Below are 21,401 nucleotides of genomic sequence, written 5' to 3'. Positions count from 1 at the left end.
GAGATAGTCATGGTAGCACCAAAAAATGAATGGAAAAGATCAAAGGTCAAGATAATTATATTAGCATGGTACTTTGTGTAAGCTACGTCACATTATCTCCTTTTATGCTTGTCACTTTTTCCCTGCTATACTACCTGAGTGTTCCTGACATTGTCAACAATCGCAGACAAAAATTATGGCAGCTTCCACAATGACTACCATGGGAAGCCCAGACACATGGCTTATGATGTAGTGTCTACTATGGAGACACTTCCTATGTACCTTCCTCACCCATTGCCTCCAAATGTTTTGCTTCATCAACATTTGCAATGCTATGGTTTACATCCTCATCCTCTTACATCTCTGCACTGACTGTTATATTTGTCCTTTTTGGTGTTGCTTTGCTTGCGAAAAGATATCACTGCCAGGGAATGCTGTCCTATCAAACCATGCATTGTTTGGACTGACCTCTTCCTCTATTGTATCCTCCAAAGGCAATTTGATATCAATCCTTTTACTAATGACATGTGGTTTTGGCAAATCGGTTGGCTTGCCTTTTTTTTCCTCTGTATCACTACTGTAGCTACCCAATTTGGGTTTTAAATGAACAATTCCTTTGAAGTGGTCATTTGCTTGTCAACAAATTTTTCATTGCTTCACTTTGCATTTTTGCTGTTGGCATCATGGTTGTCTGTGAATTTCCATTATCATGCTTGGTTGCTTTCTTGGATCACATATGCTAAGCTTTAGACTTGAGGTAGAGAAAGCAGTAATATAAGCTGTGGAAGTCGGTGTAATGCTTTTATATGGATACCCAGCCTTTTGCTGACAATCATCTGCTTAGCTGGTGGATGTCTAGGGAGGTTTGGATGAACTAAGAATGAATGTGGGAGTTTACAGTGACAAATTTCTAAAGTTGCATAAATACTAACTTCTTGTTCTGCCTGTTTCTGAGGAGCTGCAGGATACATTTTTATGAACTTTAAAAAATGTGTCCCCACAGTGCATTTTATTATAACAAATGCACCTATTTATCGTCTTACAACTGTGCCCATAAAATAACTCATCATTTCATTCTTTTGTGGAATTGCAGATCCACGTGAAATGTACCGTATATACTCGAGTATAAGTCGACCCGAATATAAGCCGAGGTACCTAATTTTACCACAAAAAAATGGTAAAACTTATTGACTCGAGTATAAGTCTAGGGTGGGAAATGCAGCAGCTACTTGTAATTTTTTCAGATTTATTCATTATTATGTTTTTAATTTACATCTCTATATGCATTTTTATATCATGTGTGTTGTTTGCTTGTCGTCTAAGTAATGGATTGTTAACCAATTTATGACTTTCCAAAATGTATTTAGCGCACCTATACACTGTGGTGAAAAGGCTTTAACATGTTTAAATGGTTGAAAGATGTTACAATTACCTTGGTGGTGTAAGGGGGTTCAGGGTGCATTGAGTGGCGTTAGGCCATCGCTCCAGTATGTGGTGTGCCACGGAAATCCTCTATCCTTATGGTTCAGTCTGGATTCCGTGGGACTTGGGGGTGTTGCCTGCCTTCCATGCTCTAGAGTTCCACAAAAAAGGAAGGCAGCGATGGGAACAGCTACAGTAAATCTCAAGCAGGCACTGCGCTGCGCCCTAGAGTCTCTAGGGAGCAAAGCTCCACAGCAGAGTTTCTAGCTACAGCCTTTTCCTTCCCCCACAGTGGAACGCATGTGCGTTCCACCAACAGGAAGTTCGGCATTTGGAACGCAAGTTTGCGTTCCACTGCGGAACTTAACAACTGAGGGACGGGACACCAGGTAAGTTCACCCGTGTATAAGCCGAGGGGGCCTTTTTCAGCATACAAAAATGTGTTGAAAAACTCGGCTTATACACGGGTATATACGGTACATAACAATTTCTTCCACTTACTAGAATTGTGTGATGTTATCATCCTCCACCAAATACAAAAAATCTCAGTGCAGCAGTTGCAGTGACACACACACATGATGTCATTATGTACTGATGTCATGCACACCCAAAACACAATACTGGGAAATAAACAATGATGTTGGGCTGCAGTGAAGAATATGTGAAAAATCAAGTCTTCTCACAAAGAGATTTAGCTCTGTTCCCTTCTGCAAACCTTGTAATACCTCTCTTCACCCCTTCAATTTCATTTAAATATATTGAATGTAAAATGTAACCTTGCTTGTGCCTGTGAGTGCAATAAAGGTACGGAAATATGCATCTCCTTCACCCCTTCAATCTCATTTAAATACCTTGTTTGTAAAATATAATCTTGTTTAATAAAAGGTGCACAAATATACTTAGCCCGTATTGAGCACACCCTGATCCACCCAACCGTATATAAATGATTGTATTTGTTAAAAAATAGGCAAATGACATCACCAAATGGCACTGTGAGCTTGCATTTTTTTGCCACTTCACAAATGACTTTTAGTGGCAACAGCCTCAAAATCACTATCTTTAATAGCTTTAACGAGTCATACTTCCCAACTGTCCCGATTTTGACAGGACATCCCGATTTGCCAGTTTTAATCCTGCAAGGGCTTAACCACAAATGTGGGTGGAGATTTACCTAACTCTGTGTATTTTGTAGGCAGTGTTTGGCCGGAACTGGACAAAGCTAATTTTGTCTCCATTACCTGATTCTATATGTTGGGAGGTATGAACAAGTCAAAGTACCACTCCCAACTCGCTCAGCTTGCTAACCTCCTATATTTATTTATAAGCGGCTGTATGAGGTTAACTTAAATAAATCAATTAAAATATCATATAAACAAATAATTTTGTACATAATTAAAAACCTTGATTTACAGTCACATAATGTCCATATACGATGATCATAGGTCATCACATATTTGAAATGTGCATCTGTTCCCTTGATACACTGGCATGATGATTGAGTTACAGCCTACCATTTCTTTTCCCAGTACCTAGCAACAAAGTTTGTCCTGTAGTTGAACTGTGTAGAAGGCTAACTAAGAATAAGTGGCCTTTTTAACAAGACCCAGTGATATCGAAAATTTTCTATCGCTGTGTATTGCAACTATAGAAAATTTCCCAATTTAACAATAACATTTTGCCAGGGCAACTGAGCGATCCCGGCTCCCTAGCGATACTGGATGGCAGCAGTAAGACTGATCTTACTGTCCCGCCACGCCAAAGTGTGATCCTATACAAATGAGTGAACCAGCCCAGACTCGCAGTTCCACTTTCCATAATAATATGTAAATATTTTTTTTTTAAATATAGAGAATAAATGAAAGAAGTTTATTCCATATATTTAAAATATAAACAATGCTTTATTTAACTAATAAAGCATTTTTTCTTGCATACAGCATCTGTGTCACAATACTAGCAGAAGTGGATTCATTTTCACCAACCTGGATTAGTGTTGGCAGTAACAGAGGCGCGGAGTCTAACGAACCACCATTTTTCACCCGTGACCCACACGAGGAGCTTTGGGCTTAGCTGCAGGTAAGTTTGCAAGTCGCGGCCCTCTGCGCTGCCTCCAGGAGAGTCGAACTGGTATCAAGTGCAAGAGATTAGTCGATGTAGCTGGGAGTGATACACTACGGACTGCAGAATGTCAAATCAGGAAACCGAAGAATTGTCAGAACAAGCTGGGTCAGCAACAATCAGGAATACACAGTACCAAACGACAGGCAGAAGAACTGTCAGGAACAGTCCAGGTCAGGATACACAAGATTCAGCCACAAGTTGCACAGGAATGCTGGAGTAAAGGTATGGAGCCTAATACTTTGGCACAGGCCTGTACACTGAGCATGTTTAAATATCTAAGCTGAAGAGCAGGCCAGGTCACAGGACAGAACACATGATCACAGGTTCAGAGCTCTTAAATTGCCATGCACCTTCTGTTGTGCAAAGTATGACACAAAGCTCTGCGCCTGGAGCAGAGGGACGAATAGAGGGAGTATGCCGGATAGCGAGTTTGAAAATCAACTTTGATGTGTGACAATCTGCTGTTGATGGAGATAGCGATTGGAGGACAGTGGCAGTACTTATACTGCTGCTGTTCGTAGTAAACAGACAAAACTTTGTGTGAAGACCACAGTGAAGGTTATTACCGGTGATATGTACCACAGGCATGGGGGTTTCGTTTTGTTAGATAGACCTCTAAAATTGGTTGGTGGAGAAGGGGCATATTGCTGACTGCTCTATTGTAAAGTCAGTTCAGAAGGTTCTCATTTAAACATCAGCATCCCTAACTGAGGACACAATGTGGAAGCAGACCAGAGATGGTCTGGAATAGAAAATTAATGTGATTCCTGAAATGGGAAGGAACAAAATTGAGGATAAAACACTTAAATAGGTTGTACGTTCTTGTACCACCTCCCTTTTTTGTCCTATTTCCATTTGTAGCAAACAGGTGGGACCTCGACGTTTGAACCCCCACCATTTTCTTAAACCTGGAATTTTCTGAAAGCAGAATAGGTTCTATTCAGATTTATTTAAATGGACTGAACAGTTTGAGTCCTTCTAATGTTTAAACTAGAGATGTTCACTGACCCCTGTGTTTTGGTTTTGGTTTTGGATCTGGATTACCTTCGTGTTTTGGTTTTGGGTTTGGTTTTGCAAAACCGCCCTTGCGTGTTTTGGTTTTGTTTGGTTTTGTTTTGCTTTTTTTGAAAAAAATACCATTTTTTTGGTATTTTTTGGTATCTAAAATAACCTAATTTAGTGCTCCAACAGTTTCTTAGATAAGTGAGGTAATTCTAAAGCTAATAAATTATAAAAAAAAACAGTTTAATCCCTGGTAGGCCGTCCTTAATGCGAACATTTGTCTGCAAATTATACAGTCAATACTGGTTGTCTACCTCCTCCATCTTTAATTATTGGCAATGTAGCTATCGTCTTTGGGTGTATATTACACCCTACACTTGTAGTTGAATATTAAAAAAGCAGCCTGCGCAGACTGTAGAGCTAGAAAGTAAAATTAAATGGACCACGGTACTTTGGTGGCTATCTATGCCCCCCCGTCCTCCACTTGTAGTTGAATATAAACAAAGCAGCCTGCACAGACTGTGGAGCTAGAAAGTGAAATTAAATGGAACACGGTACTTTGGTGGCTATATATACCCCCCCCCACACGCCCTCCACTTGTAGTTGAATATTAAAAAAGCAGCCTGCACAGACTGTGGAGCTAGAAAGTAAAATTAAATGGACCACGGTACTTTGGTGGCTATCTATGACCCCCCCGCTCTCCACTTGTAGTTGAATATAAAAAAAAGCAGCCTGCATAGACTGTAGAACAAGAAATTCGAATATACAAAGAAATGGACAAAGGCAGTTTGGTATCTGTCTGCATCAGACCCCCCCCCCCATCCACGTGTAGTAAAATAGAAAAAAAAGCAGCCTGCATAGACTGTAGAATTAGAAATTCAAATATAAAAGAAATGGACAAAGGCAGTTTGGTATCTGTCTGCATCAGATCCCTTCTCCACTAGGAGTAAAATAGAAAACTATTCAGGCGTTATATAATCTAGAATATAAATAGAAATTGAGAAAGGCAATTTGGTATCTGTCTGCATCATAATCATCAACATCCTCATTAGCGCCCTCGTCACCTCCATAAATCTCCCCCTCATCCTCTTCTATTTCCAAAGTGGCATCCTCAATTTGTGTATCACCAACAGCACTCGGGCTATTAAGGCACACATCAGCAGAATGCTCACGATTAGACATCCCACTGTTGGATGGACTCTCCACAGGGATTGGTGTCATTTGTGATTCAGAGCAAACATTATCCTCTAATGCCTTACTGTTATCTTGCAGCTCGGCTTTGACGCGTAACAGTAGTTGTGCACCAATTGTAGGCTCGGTAACTTTTTGGGATCTGCCACTAATAGGCAAAGGTGAAGGCCTCATTCTCTCTTTGCCACTGCGTGTGTAGAATGGCATGTTGGCAATTTTTTTTTTATCGGCACTTAACTTTTGCTCAGTAACACTTCTTTTTCGCTTCAACACAGTAATTTTTTTTATTTTATTTTGTTTTTTGGACTGATTTCGAAACACTCTGTAGTTTGACATCGCCTTGCCCAGATGACGTACTGGGAACATTAACATCAGGACTGGTGACAGAACCTGGTTGCTCATTCTGATCATATGTGGACTGCTTTGAATCAATTCTGTGCGCAAAGCACTTGTGGTAAAAATTATTTGGTAAGATACTGCTGACAAATATGACTTTTGACAGCCAGAAATATTTATGCACAATTATGGGGGACACCCCAAAAGCACTGAGGAGTGCTAAAAATTAGTTGGTAGATACTGCTGACAGATATGACTTTTGACAGCCAGAAATATTTATGCACAATTAGGGAGGACACCCCAAAAGCACTGGGGAGTGCTAAAAATTATTTGGTAGATACTGCTGACAGATATGACTTTTGACAGCCAGAAATATTTATGCACAATTATGGGGGACACCCCAAAAGCACTGATCAGTGCTAAAAATTAGTTGGTAGATACTGCTGACAGATATGACTTTTGACAGCCAGAAATATTTATGCACAATTATGGGGGACACCCCAAAAGCACTGAGGAGTGCTAAAAATTATTTGGTAGATACTGCTGACAGATATGATTTTTGACAGCCAGAAATATTTATGCACAATTATGGGGGACAGCCCAAAAGCACTGAGGAGTGCTAAAAATTAGTTGGTATATACTGCTGACAGATATGACTTTTGACAGCCAGAAATATTTATGCACAATTATGGGGGACACCCCAAAAGCACTGTGGAGTGCCAAATATTAAAAAAAATAAAATAAACCTCTATCCTCCTCTCTTCTCTAGCGATTTTTGTTAGAGCAATTGCAAGAAGAATATTGAATTTTCTGTCCCTGCTCTAATCAGCCTGTGACTACACCCTGCTCTCTCCCTCTGTCAAATGGCAATGGATTGCTGTGGAGGCGTGTATTTATAATGTTGAAGTATCACGAGAACCGAGCCCCGAGATCCGACGACGTCACAATGAAGTTCGGCCTCGATTTGGATTCGGAGCGGGAGGGAGAGTACCGAGCTACTCAGCTCGGTACTCGGATAGCAAAAGTTCGGGTGGGTTCGGTTCTTGGGGAACCGGACCCGCCCATCTCTAGTTTAAACTGTGGTGACTGCCTTAAGATAAGCTTTGCATTTTGGCTTCAGTTGCTAATGGCATAGTAAAAGCAAGGTACAAATCACTGTAACAGAGGACCATATTGGACAGAATGAAATTCCTAAGTCTCCTTCTTAGCCTTTGTAATATCTGTCATCATAACATTGCATTTTAACCAGTCACTTCAAAATAAATGTATTTCAAACTAGCCCCAAAACCATGGACTTTTTTTTAGATCTGATTTGAATAAAATATGTTATATAATAATTGATATTATTATTATTATTATATTATATTTACAAATTTTAAGGGCATGCTTCAAGACTTGGAGAGTAGAAGCTAATCCTGGAGGCAGGCGTGGTAAGAAGTAATCCGTGTGGTAGTGAGGCAGTGCTTATTAGAACTGCAAAGGAGGTGAGAAAAAGAGATGAGTTTTGGAGCTGTAAGAGGGAAGGGGTGATTGTTTAAGAGCATTCCAGGTGAGAGTGAGGAGTTTAAATGTAATTACTTAAGCCAGAGGGAGCCAGTGTGGCAACAGGCAGAGAGAGTGAGAGCCGAGATAGAGTGTCTGTAGATAAAAATTGTCACGACTGAGTATAGCATGCTATCGTTGGCACTACTCGAAGGAAGGTGCGGAGTCTAACGTGCCCCTGGTGTTCACCAGGGACCCCCGCAAGGAGGTATGGACTCAGCTGCAGGGAACACGCAGGTCGCGGTCCTTCCACGAGTCGGATAGCGAATCATGAGAGAAATGTCAGACAGGCCGGTTCGGCAATGGTGCGGGCAATGCAGGTACACGAGGAGAATCCAAAGGGGTGGTGATTCAAGCCGGGTCGGTAGTGTTCTGGCAGCGTGGTACAGAAGGGAGATCCAAATGGGTAGTCAAGGCAATCCGGGTCACAAGGGTCACAGGCAAACGGCAGATAATCAGGAGGTAGGCAGAGGTCAGGAGACAAGTTATCACAGGTACACTGGAAACGCTGGAGGACAGGTAGACCTGAAACTCTGGCACTGGAGGTGGATCCAAGAGAGGCTTAAATATGTCCATTAGCCAATGAGGCTCAGCGCCGCAGCGCTTGTCATAATTTTAGCGCTATAGCGCTTCTGCAATCCAGCGCCCCGTTGCCTAGCAACGGGGATGCTACTGAATCTGTAGCCGGGCGGCCGAGCGGGACATCCGTCCCGATCTCTACAGGCGGCGCCTGACAAAAATAAGGCATGCAGCAGCATTGAGAATAGACTGAAGACATTTTAGAGTTTGCAAAAGAAAGGGGTGGTCAACGGCATTGAAGGCAGCAGAGAGGTCGAAATGAATAGCATAGAGAAGGCCATTAGTGACTTTAGTGAGGGCAATTTTAGTGGAGGTGTGATACCCAGAAACTGTGGGGCACAATAATCCTGTGAAACAAAACTATATCACAACTAGATACAGGAGAGACTCTAGGACCCAGGGAAAACCAAGGCTGCTGGAAAGTTCTAAGGTTTTTGAGACAGAGACTGTTGAGAGGCGGAGCTTCAGAGACTGAGGAAGAGCTAAAGAGACATTATGAAAAACACATGTTTTTCTGGATGCTGTTGTGAGGAAAGGGAGGCAACTGCTGCAGAGAGCTGAGGTGTGTTGCCAGCCAATAGGCAACATCTCCATTTTTCAAACTCGCCGGAAACTTTTAGCTTGATACATTTACCCCCGGTATCTGAAGCAACCCATCATAATCTGAATATGCTAGCAAAGGAACAGCATCCTTCCTGACTTTTCTCCTGCAAGATCAGTTTAAAGCACAGTGATAATAGCCCTGACAAAACACTGCATTGTGTTATACCTGAAATAAAAACTACTGTTTTTCATCACTGTACTGAAGTTACAAGACTGCCATTATAATTGTGTGCCTCCATTATAATAAAAGTGCCTCCTGTCTGGTTCTAATGGGTACACTTACAAATGTCTGGCCAATGAAAACATTTATGCTAAATAGCTCTGCTTGGGATGGACTTTTTTAAAGGAGATTCATTGACTGTGATATCATTTGCTTGTATTATATATTGTTTGAAATAAATGTTCTTTATGGTATTAAGGACTAGAACTGTATTACTGTATTCTTAGACAGTTTAAGTGGCCTTTGCACAGAACGCTGTTGAATTTCTGGTCAGTTGACAGTTATCAAAATGTACGCAGAGTCTGTGACGAATAGTTGTAACCAAACTGTTTATATTATTGAAGTATTGACATATAGGATTTTTGTTATTGCCTTTGTTATTCTGAAAGTAAGGTCCAATAGTTTTGCCCATAGCAACGGTCAAGATAAAGGCACTATTAAGTATAGTAACTGACACCTTTATTGGCTCAGACCTGTGGACACTGTATTCAGATTGTACTTGTTGCTAATCATTCTTTGTCCAGAAATATTTTAGTGGTGTATTGTTCCTGTATAACAAATCTGACGTCACTTCATTCATTTGATATCCTACTTGTATTAGGGACTCGGGGGTTCTCTGTCCCACTGCCGATCCTCTCAACACCTGCTTATAGGGATGTCACAGAGGGAGCGAAATCTAGATTGGGGTGGGTCAAGGAGGGAGTCAATTGAGAGAAAGGATGTGAGAATGTTATAAACAACATTTTGGTGAAGTTTGGAGGTAAAGGGAAGGAGGGAATTAAGGAATTAGAGAAACAGGTAGAGTCAAGGGACAGTTTTCTTTTAGATGAGAGGATGTTTGAAGGAGGAGGGGAAGGTTCTGTAGGAAAGAGGTTGAGGAGGTGGAGAAGAGAGGGAGCGGGGGAGGTAAGAAGGGATTGGAGGGTGACAAGGTGGATATGTGGGAGGGAGAGAAGTTAGATCATGGAGGAGATTAAAGTGGTAGGATCAGTGGTGTCCAGGTTGCGCCTGGTGAGACTACAGTACAGCACAGAGGTGGGAAAATACCAGATCACTGGTCACTGCTGTCGGTGGGAGAAGAGGTCCATTGAGAGAGACTGAGGGAGAAAGAGAGGCAGAAAAATTTGGAAAGAATACCGCCAAGATGAGGGAGGGAAGGTCAGTGGAGAGAAAGTGAGGAAGCCTGGTTGCAATGTGATCAAGGGTTTTAGAGACGGGATTAGGGTACATGGCCACATGGAGGTGGGCTGGGTGGAAGAGGTGTATGGAGTGGACATCAAAAGAGGATAAAAAGAGGGTGGGTTCAAGGGAAATAACCTTGAAAGTGCAGCTGGGCTGAGGAAATTCCAAAACCACTACCTTGTCGGACCCTAGGTCTGGGGGTTGGGTACTGTATATCGATGCTGACTACCCCGATAAGACTTACCCCGACATCATCAGGGCAAACGTGCTCTTCCAGATGCACTTACAATGATGACTGTTGTGAAATGCGACTTCAAACAATTGCAATGAAGGGAGAAACCGGCAGCACTTAATGACGTCACTGTGAAAGTCGACAGTATTATTGCTGCTGTTAAGGGGGTAAAGGCATTATGCAGCAATGTACTATGTAGAAGCATTTATAAACTACATTGTACATCACCGCATACTTCCATTACCCCCTTAACAGCACCATTGATATGCTGACTACCACTGGGGTCTGGGTGTGTGGAAAAAAAACAAGCCACCAAATGAGAGAGCAGCGGGAGAGGTGGTGTCATCAGGGTATAGCCAAGTTTCAGTGGTAGCTAGCAGGTTGAGGGGGCTAGATCTAAAGAGATCATAGAGGCTATTTCGTTATATACTGGCCTGACATTCCAGATAGCACAGGATAGAGGGAAGAGGAGAGATGTGGATGAGGTTGTTGCTGCATTGCAAAGGTGGCCAGGGTTTTGAACAAGGGGAATGATGGGAAGATTTAGGGAAATAAGACGAGAAACAAAACTAGGAGGGTCCCCACAGAGGGCAGGAGAAGGGTGAGGAAGGTAAATGCGGGTCAAAGAGAAGTGGAGATGGATCTAATCTGAGGGGAAATTCAAGGGAGACGGACAGGAAATTGATTTGGGGGTAGTGGTAAGTAGGAACAGAGAGTAGCAGATAGAAGAGCAATGAGGGGGGATAGCGTGGAAGGGGATGAGGTGGAGAGGGGGAGATGAGGGTGCAGTGAGGCAGAGTGGGGGCAGATGAGAGACAGTGGGAGAGGGAGGACAAAAGGGAGGGAAGAGGGGAGGAGGTGGTGTGAGGAATTAGAAAGGTTGGACAAGGGTAGCAGATGGATAGAGAAGGAGGACATAAATGAGAGTAGAATAAAGCATGATAAGGCTAGAGATAAACCTGAGATTGTGTATAGAAAGATAAGCACTGGGGTCAGGAGTTTAATTCCCGAACATGGCCTTATCTGTATGTTCCCCCTGTATTTGCGTGGGTTTCCTCCGGGTACTCTAGTTTACTCCCACACTCCACAAACATACTAGTAGGTTAATTGGCTGCTTTCAAATTGATCCTAGTCTCTCTCTCTCTCTCTCTCTCTCTCTCTGTCTGTGTGTGTTAGAGAATTTAAACTGCAAGCTCCAATGGGGCTGGGACTAATGTGAATGAGTTCTCTGTACAGCGCTGCGGAATTAGTGGCGCTATATAAATAAATGGTGGTGATGATGATAGGTAGTGAGAGGTTAAAGTTGAGGTGATTTCAATAAAGGATAAGGAGAGTAGGGACAGAAAAGTGGTAGAAAAGAGGTTACAGGATCAGCAAGAAAATGAAAAGTTAAGACAGTAGAAATAAGGCATAGGTGAGTAAAATATAGTTGAAATTAACTGTCATTGTTTGTTAAATGAGGTATAGTTGGATAGAGTGCACAGTTGCTACTCCATCAGATTTTAATGAGCAAGTAGTACAGTAACAAAGAAGAAGACAGCTGTAAATTTCTGTACTAGTCTGCAGTAAAGCATCTTATTTTATAAAACGTTATCTTGTGCATTTTTGTTGCTCTAATTACACAACCTTACATTACGCATCACATGACCAAAATCTGCTGAATTGTGGGAATATAGCTATATCAAATAAGTTGCTGTTAAAGCAAAAAAATAGAAAAGGAAAAACTTGTCCAGGTCATCTGATTGAGGCTCTGCACTTGGGCCCATGCTATGTCCCGATAAGAGAAATCTGAGAGTACAGGCTGTTTTGATACCAATACTGCAGTGGTGAAGTAGCTAGAAGTCCCATGTCCCATGTATTCCCTGTATGGAATATGCTGTTGTTATTGTACTTTTTTCATCTTGAATAAAAGCAGGCTCCAAAAATGTGCAATAGCAAATTCCTGTGTGTTTTCTTCTAAAAAGAGAAATTGCAATGATCCCAACCTATAATACCCGTCCCAAATTGGCCAATTACAGAACGCAGAGATCCTTAACCACTTCCTAAGGTCACATAGGGCTACAAAACACTTGTTGTATCATTTCTTTTGTAATCTCTGCCTTTCCTTCCCTATGATTGCTGATGTGGAGCTGTAAATGTTCTACATAGATTAGAATGGAAGAGAAATGCATATATTTACCCATTTTCTTTAGCTACAAAATTCTGCTGTTTTGTAGCCCTGTGTGAACCAAACATGAGGTTTTATTTTTAACTAGCATCTTTATCACAGACCCTGATAATCCCTCTGATATGACCATACAGTAAACAATGCTCTGTTCCTACACATCCCACTTAGTTTTCTATTGCAGCTACCTAGGTTGAATGAATTAATCAGTGTTCATATGGCCAAGTCTTTTGCTTCTTTTACATGAAGGAGATTGTACCAGATAGTTTTCTGAGAAACCATTCATGCATTGGAAATTAATTTGAGTATGAGACTGGCTTTACATATTGTGGCGACTATGTAGTATATCTAATGACTGACTGCTATTTTCTGTTGAATTCATGTATGACAATGTATATTGTATGTAACCTTGTAATGTAATCTCAAAGTGTGCTTTGCTAGATTATATGAATTTGAACTTAGGCAAGCACCATTAATGTTTTGAAACTAGCCAGGCCCGGGATAGATAAGGGTCTTGGGGGAGTTTGAACCCAAAGTTGTAAACCATCTAGCCCAGCAAGAAGGTGCATAGGTGAGAACTCAAGGTCTTGTGGACATCACTAGCTCACTTTGAATCCCTGTGACATTTGGTAGATCAATCTGTCTATATTGACAGCTAAACTCCAAAGGTGGGGAGTGAGGGTTATGTGGACAAAAAGGGTTTAAAATCTTCTGCTTTTAAACATCAAATCTTTAATTTCTTTGAGGGAGACTGTCAAGACTGAAATGTACCATCCTTCTCAATGTGTATTCCTCACACGCCTGAACTTGTAAGTAGGGATTCTGGTTTTATTTCCTATTTTATTTTCTGAAACTTATGTGCAACCCATTATATGTCTGTTTATTACCTTTTTGTAAATAAGCCTTGAAAATATTTTTCAGATTAAACATATTTTATCTAGAGTACTCTCCGTGATTCTTTGTGAACTTATGCAGCCCAGGTAGGCTTATGCTACATATGTATGTAATTCAAGTGTGACACATTAATAAGTGGTTCTGGTGAACGTATGGACACCATAATAAACCCTTTCTGGTGGCAGAAAATGTGTATTCATTGTTAATTAACTAAGGTTACACCAGTTACGGCCTGCTGTTCAGATTGCTGTATCTTTTTTTTTTACTTTTTTTCTTTTCTGTCTTTTATTTGGTGAAAGTGTGAGGACCAGGATGGCCACTGACTATAAGCAGAGGAAAAAAGAGGAGCTTTTGGCGTTGTATGCCGAAAGAGGACTTGCTGTCGTCCCCGTCAGGAACCGAGAGCAACTGATTCAAGCGCTTGTGGATGTTGATCAGAAGCGAAGTGCCGGAGGAAGCCAGGGAGGAAGCATCTCTGCTTCAGGAGAGCAGTTAACACTGGACATTACCACATATACCTCTGTTGAACCAAGTGAGGAACCTACCATATACAGTTACATGCATGCTGCCCTCAAACAGCTGAAGGATACTGATCCTGTAACATCGCTCCAGCTGATCCAGCAACTCCAAGAGGCTGCTGAACGCTGCGCTGCTGCAGACCAGGAGGCTGCTGAACGCCGAGCAGTCAGGGAGGCTGCCAAACGCTGCTCTGCAGCAGACAGGGAAGCTGCTGAACGTCAAACTGAACGCGAATACCAGTTAGAGCTAGCCAAGCTCAACGGCCAGTCTGAAGACCAAGGTCCGGGTAAGAAAAAACCCAGGTACGACCAATTCCCTGTGTTAGAAAAAGACGGCGACCTTGATTCGTTCCTGAAGGGATTTGAAAGGACTTGCCGTCAGTTTGAGCTGGACTCCAGGGAGTTGGCCAGTTATTTAACCCCTGGACTGAAAAGGAAAGCTTTGGAAGTGTTTGCAGACCTTCCCCAGGAACTGGACGACAATTATGTTGCAGTTAAGAAAGCCTTATTACTTAGTTTCAACATAACTCCTGAGTCTTACCGGCGGAAATTCAGAGACTCAAGGCGCAGTCCCGCTGATACCTAGGCCGGACTGTTAGTATAATTATCATCCATGATGCATCAATGGATTGAGGGATTGCAGGTGCTGGGCTATGATAAGCTAAAGGATCTTAATCTCCAGGAGCAGTTCCTCACATTGTGCCCAGCTGAGGTGAGAGAATAGGTTGTAGATCGTGACCCTAAGAAATCGCAATAAGGTGCTGGCCTGGCCGACAAGTAGACGGTTACCAGGGCTTCTGTAACGAAGAAGAGTTGGGGAGTGCCGGGGCAAACTACGTGGAAAGAGAGGCAACCTGGAGGATCACCCCTGAGTTCCCCGTCAACCAAACCATCTGTTGTTACACCTTTTTGGGGAGGGGGACCTGTTTAGGGAACTGTCCGCAGGTGTTTTACATGTTATGAAGTGGGACACATCAGTGTCAATTGCCCCAAAAAGAAAAAAACCACTCCTACTAGTGAGCCCAGAGAACGTTATTCTCGGGAAGACTATTGTGCGAAGAGTGGGGGCCTACATTCTGCAGTACCCCTAGCCAGAGTGTATCTAGATTGGGGATCTGGCAGAGGAATACGAGACGTTTGGGTACTAGATAATCTGCCTGCCATGGTATTGTTGGGGACTGATTTGGGAAGGATTCACGCTGCTTATATAAATGAAAGTGATGTAATTTCTGATGCACTGGTGTAAACTAACTCTATTCTTCCTCAAGTGAGCTCTGCTGACCCGCATAGAATAAGTGCTAAAATATGTAATGCAATTTCATGTGCTGCTGAGAATACTCATGCAGATTTGTAGGTACCTGTGATGCAGAGGGAGGGCTTATGTGTCAATGTGTTTGATGATAATGCTCTTGTTGGAGAGACTAACCTTTTACATCCCCTAGGTTGTGAATTTTATCAGGGCAAAATGTGTGAGATTATGCCTAAATGTGATACCATGGCTGCTAATGTTATAGGTAAGCAGGTCAATTTACATGTACCCAATTCTGAAGGTGTCTCAAAGTGTGAAAATGTATCAAATGTATTAGCAGTAGTGACCTGGAGAGCAGCACAGAGGGAGCTGTGCATTAACCCCTGTTGAACGTTAGGACACCATAATAAATCCTTTGTGCTGGCAGAAAAGGTATATTCATTGTTGATTAACTAAGGTAACACCAATTATGGTCTGCTGTTCAGATTGCTGTATCTGGGACAGGCTGGGCGTTCGTGACACATATTCTTACTATTCTTTATGATTTGTTCCAGACAACTTTGAACATTATTATTTTTACAAAATCAGTCAGGCTATATTAAAAGTGTTTGTATGTGTAAAATAATGCTGTCTGGAAAATGTTTAATGTAGCAGCAGCCCAATATTTTCATTTTTTACAGTAATTCTAACTACAGTATACCTAATATACTAAAGAAAAGGAAAGTGAAGCTCCTTTAATAGGATCTGTCACTTCTGAGATAAAGTAATTTTTACATAGTGACAGCATGTGCTCTAAAAAGATCAAAGACCCTCACTGCTCCCCCCAATCAGGAGACAGCATGAAATGTCTCCCCATGCTATGTGCAAATGCTGAACGTCGGAGACAAACTCATACTCGCTCTCAGGCAGAATCCTCCTACAGTGCAGCGGAGCTGTGACATATAGAAGCTTACATTTGGGTTTATGGAGGGGCTGAACACTGATGCAAGTTGCCAGATAGGAGTCAAAAAAAATGTATTGGATACATATTGCAAAGCAATAACATGTTACATCCAGTGCTGATGACATGGGTACTGCAAGAATGTCTATCATTGATCTGTATGGTAAAAGTGTTCTCTGTAATATAACTCTTGAAATGCTTATGTTGTTTTGTTACGCAATGAGTTTATTTTTGTGCAAATACGCCTATTTTTTTATGGAAAATACATGGAACATATTGCATAATAATGAACAGTGATGCTCCTCACTTTCTCCAAAATTCTATCACATGCCACTCAGCCCTCCCACTAGGACAAAACGCCTCCTCACATGCACTCAGAACTCTACTTGCCATAAAATGCCCCCACAAGCCCTCATATCCCACATGTACTTTAAAACTCCTCCATATGCCACTCAGACCTCCCTACATACGTCACCCACATGCCACTCAGACCTCCCTACATGCCCCCTCACACTGGCTAATGTACAGTCTAAAAATGACTTCCCTTCACATACAGAGCCAATAGTGGAACGAGGGAGAGCACATGGTACAAAATGCTGCTTGACCTCCCAGCATTATGATGCAAAACCTGGTGCTGCTCCCGTTCAGTATTTATACATTGCCTGATTGATAGAGGAGGGATATGACAATACAATCATAGTTATCCCACATTATTAAACTGACCATACACTGCAATAGGGGGCTACATTTTTGAACTGTGAACTGGGCCCAATTTGGTCTAAAATTGGTTCTATTAGCAAGTAGAGCAGAAAAGCAGAAACACGACAGCAAAGAATGAGTGATTTATATATGGTCCAACTCAGTCTCGAGCAATCATTCATGTATTTCCTGTAGTAGTGCTTACAGTGCAAACCCTTGTAGCGCACGGTACTGTGGCTCAAACCCAGGAGGCCCGCCTTTTCTGACAATTACTCACTTCTGCTTTCAGAAACTCCATCTAGTGATCAGGCTTGGTCTGCTGTCAGTAAGTTAGGATAATGAGAAAGTGCTTCAGGTACATGGGGGCTCTTACAAAATTTGCTATGGGTCACACAAAATTCAGTTGAGTACAAGCAATGGGGTATTGGGGCAACAACATCTCCCATCCCAACCTAACAGCCCCAGGCAAAATTCAAATGTTAAAATATCGATCATTTGTCTGATGTACCCGAACCTCCACTGCCCTAAGCCTAAGTCTATGTGGCCTTCACATAAATCTAGGTTTGTGTGGGAACAATTCAGAATGAAAATGGGTAAAAAAAAATGTAAGTTACTTTAGATGTGACAAGTAATCAGACGTCAGGCATGCTGGCATTAGCGTATTAGGGAAAACAACACTACTGTGGTTTTCATGCACAAAAGTGGCAGTGTTGTATAGAGAAGGAGCCAACACCTAAACAACATCCAGCCGATTGGATCTTGGTCATATGAAGCAGACTGCTGATAAGAGAATGACATAACTTGTACAGAGTCACAACTTGTACAGAATCAGTCATCTAAAAGCTGAGCATTACAGCTATAAAGAGGCAAAGCAAAATGTACAGCTCATCGTACCTTGTCATGGATGGAGTGTGCAGCTTATGATACAACTGAGTTTCACTCCTGTCAGTAAAACACAAGACGGAGTAGCTTCAGTGGAGGAACACAGGCACTGGACACTAGAGGATTAGAAAAAAAAACATTGTCTGTTCTGAGTTCTTGTGTCTCATGCTAATGGAATGACCAGGATATGGAGAAAACCACATGAATGCATGAATCCATCCTGCCCACTGCCAACAATGCAGGCTGCTGTTAGCTGTATAATAGCGTATGTTGTTTTTGTGGCACTTTGGGTGCCTTGATCAGGGCTGCCACCAGAAATTGAGATACTCAGTACAAATGTAACAGGCAAAATGTAACAGGTAAGCTTTCATCTCTCACCCCCAGGGCTGCCAAGAAGAATTCAGGGCCCGGGTACAACAAATTCATGGGGCCCCCCTCATAGTGAAGTAAGCCCCAAAATTTTTTTGCGCCGCCTTACGGCGGCGCAAAAAGGATTAGGTATATGGTCATATATTCAGGGGCGTGGCTAGCCAAACGGCAGTGCAAAAATTTTGGGAGGTGCGGTCATGCATTTGGGGGCGTGGCAAACGTGCCATTGGGGCGTGGCTAACATAAAAACCACTAGGCTCTCAATTCGCCGGAGCGTCACATATGTTTAAGCACTCCTGACTTTCAGGACATCTACCACCACAGGGTAGTATACAAACAATGCAGTGTGTACACAAACAGTTCAGTCTTGGCCTACACCTTACATTGGACACAACATTCACCAAAAATTGGTATTGTCCCTACTAGAATCACAACATTTCACACACTGTGCTGCTCTCTCCTACCTGTTCTTCTCACTTTCTCCACCTGTGGCTGCTGCTTTCTTTAGTTGTGGCTTGTCCGGATCCAGAAATGTTGAAGGACCTATTTTGAAAAAAAAATGGCTACATTTAGAAAATTACAGCCAGCCCCAGCGTTAAATCAATAGCACCCACGATTAATAATTAGGCCTTCCTCCAGCACCAATATTACAATAATGTGCCCCTTCATCATCGCCATGCCTTATGATCACACTGTGCCCTCCATGCTGTTTTTGCCCCCTTCATCTGGCTCCCCTTCATCAGACTATACTATGCTGCTCCCCCCCTTTTTCAATCCCACTGTGCCATGCCTCCCCCCCCCTTTGTAACCCCACTGTGTCATGCTGCCCACCATTTTTTAACCCCACTGTGCCATGCTGACCCCTGTTTATTAACCCCACTGTGCCATACTGCCCCGTTTTTTAACCCATCTGTGCCCCTCTCATTTTTTCACCCCCTCTGTCATGCTGCTTTCCCATTTTTTAACCCCTCTGTGCTCCCCCCTCAATTTTTAACCCCTCTGACATGCTGCTTTCCCATTTTTTAACCCATCTGTGCCCCTCTCATTTTTTAACCCCTCTGACATGCTGCTTTCCCGTTTTTTAACCCCTCTGTGCTCCCCCCTCAATTTTTAACCCCTCTGACATGCTGCTTTCCCGTTTTTTAACCCCTTTGTGCTCCCCCTCATTTTTTAACCCCTCTGTCATGCTGCCCCCCCCCCCCCCGTTTTTTAACCCCTCTGTGCCCCCCTCGTTTTCCTCCCTTCACTTACCTTTTCTCCTCTCTTGGTCTTCTCTGCTGCTCTGTGCTCCATTGCTCCAGACTGACTGAATGCTGGGCATGACATGATGACATCACACCCAGCATTCAGACAGTCTGAATAGAGCACAGAGCAGCAGAGAGGAGGGATGCCGGCTCCGCGATCAGGTGAGTATGTTTTTTTTTTTTTTTAAACTAGCCTGCTCCCCCCACCAACGACCGAGCCCCCCCCCCACCCCCCCCCCCCCCCCCGCCAAAAAAAAAAAAAAAAAAGGAAAGGAAAAAAAACGTTTGGAAAAAAAAAATTAAAAAATTAAAAAAAATCAGCAGCGCAAGGGCCCGGGCCGGGCCCCCTGACATGCCGGGCCCGGGTAATTAGTACCCGCTCCCCCCCCCCTCTCGGCGGCCCTGCTCACCCCACCCTCTTTTGTTAAATTATTCTCTACCCAACATTTGCCTTCCTTCCCATTCCTTACAGTCACTCCACATCCCTGGTTCTATCTAACCTCTGCAATAGTTTACTTTTTGACAGTGCTGTGACATTATTAATTACATGACATCAGCAATGCTGCAGGGAGCCTCTCTGCCTTGTTGCAGCTCTCTGACCGGGAGCTGGGCACCTGGGGGACTGGAACTGGAGCAAATAGTGGCAGCTGTGAGACCCCAATATCTTTGGAATGGAAGCAGGCATGTTGCCTATATGCCGCATCCTTACGTGCAGAGGTCTTTACCCACACCACCTCTCACTTCTCAGTAGCAGCTGCTGCCTGGAAATGACAAAGTGCTCCCTTAATTCACTGCAGAGGCCCCCACCAATAATAAATTTGATGACGGCCCTGGCCTTGATACCATTTGTGAAGATACCATGCTTAGCTGGGATGGCAGTTACCCTCTGTGGGATTCAAATCACTCGGGTAGATCAGAATATATCCAAAATAAGACTTTATTATGACAGCACAACACCACAAGACGCTCACAAGATACAGGGTAAATGGTAGCATGTATCCTCCAGCAGCCTCTTGCAGTCAACACTCCAAAATAATAATCTCAGACTCTTTCAGAGTCTTAACCTTCCGCAGTATTATCACTACCGATTAGCTAGACAGTTACGATGTCACCAAGCCTGGGTTACTGGCTGACACAGACCCTGTCCTGGTGGGGTTTCTTCCGGCAGCACCACGATGCCTGGGCCAGAGTCCTTTTTGCTGATGTCTTGTACACCAGGATCCTCCAAGCTAGAATAGCTCTCTTGGAATTCTGTTCTCCTTTTGTCTGTATACACAGGGAGTAAGGTCAAATGTCTCACTCTTCCCCCTTACAGCAGGGGTCAATCAGTGGACACTTTAACTGTTAGACATACTGTCTCTGTTACCTTGATTATGGGCTTGACTCAATTAGCTATTTGGCTGGATACAATAAGCAAAGGGTTACAATATATCATCAAGGAATGACACTTCACGTTTGCGTGAAACAACAAGACATTTGACACATTTTATCTGCCTCATTACTCAATCTGACTCTGTGATACATTCTGAAACAATCACATTTATATTGATACATGTTAATACATTTCCCAATGCTATTTCAGCCAGTATATTACTGTGGAGGCACATTGCATATCATCTAGAAGTTCTAACCTAATTACCTCTCAGATTACCTGTTGACCAAGCTAATAAACTTGGGCTGTCAGCTAGTTAATTCAGACATTGATCTGATTACAAACCAAATCTAAGCTGCACCTCATAACAATGGACATTTGAGGCAAATGGTAATTACGTTAGCTAACACAAGCAAAATGACTTCTGCTGTCCTGTTACTTTCACACAGTATCGCAAGGTGAACCAATTTCCTGTTGGGCTGTGTGCAGCCTCCTGCATTCACTTGTTGCACCTTGTTATATTCTTGTAGCCGCCAGCACCAGTCAATTCCATGAGCATCTGCAGGAAGTCTCTGTCTCCTGCTCCATTAGCTACTCTGAGCCGTACTGCCTGAGAACCCTACTGACTCTTACGAGTTGCGGCGGCTCAGGCATCGCCGCGACT

The 21,401-nt window shown here is 42.8% G+C and overlaps 1 protein-coding gene across 1 annotated transcript in view; it reads right to left on the bottom strand.

The window, feature by feature from the left end:
* Positions 1–19,427, bottom strand: part of ACSS3 (acyl-CoA synthetase short chain family member 3) — a 187,775-nt gene extending 168,348 nt beyond the window's left edge. Inside the window, exons 1-2 of the mRNA XM_075209354.1 lie at positions 19,373–19,427; positions 18,586–18,664 (exon numbers count right to left, since the gene is read on the bottom strand). The gene's annotated coding sequence lies outside the window, so the exon portion shown is untranslated. The remainder of the gene's footprint in view (positions 1–18,585; positions 18,665–19,372) is intronic.
* Between the last annotated feature and the right edge of the window lie 1,974 nt (positions 19,428–21,401).

The sequence above is a fragment of the Mixophyes fleayi genome, chromosome 4 (assembly GCF_038048845.1).
Source record: "Mixophyes fleayi isolate aMixFle1 chromosome 4, aMixFle1.hap1, whole genome shotgun sequence".
NCBI classification, from domain to species: domain Eukaryota; kingdom Metazoa; phylum Chordata; class Amphibia; order Anura; family Limnodynastidae; genus Mixophyes; species Mixophyes fleayi.
The sequence above is the reverse complement of the archived record's forward strand: the minus strand, read 5'-3'. Positions and strand labels throughout refer to the sequence as shown.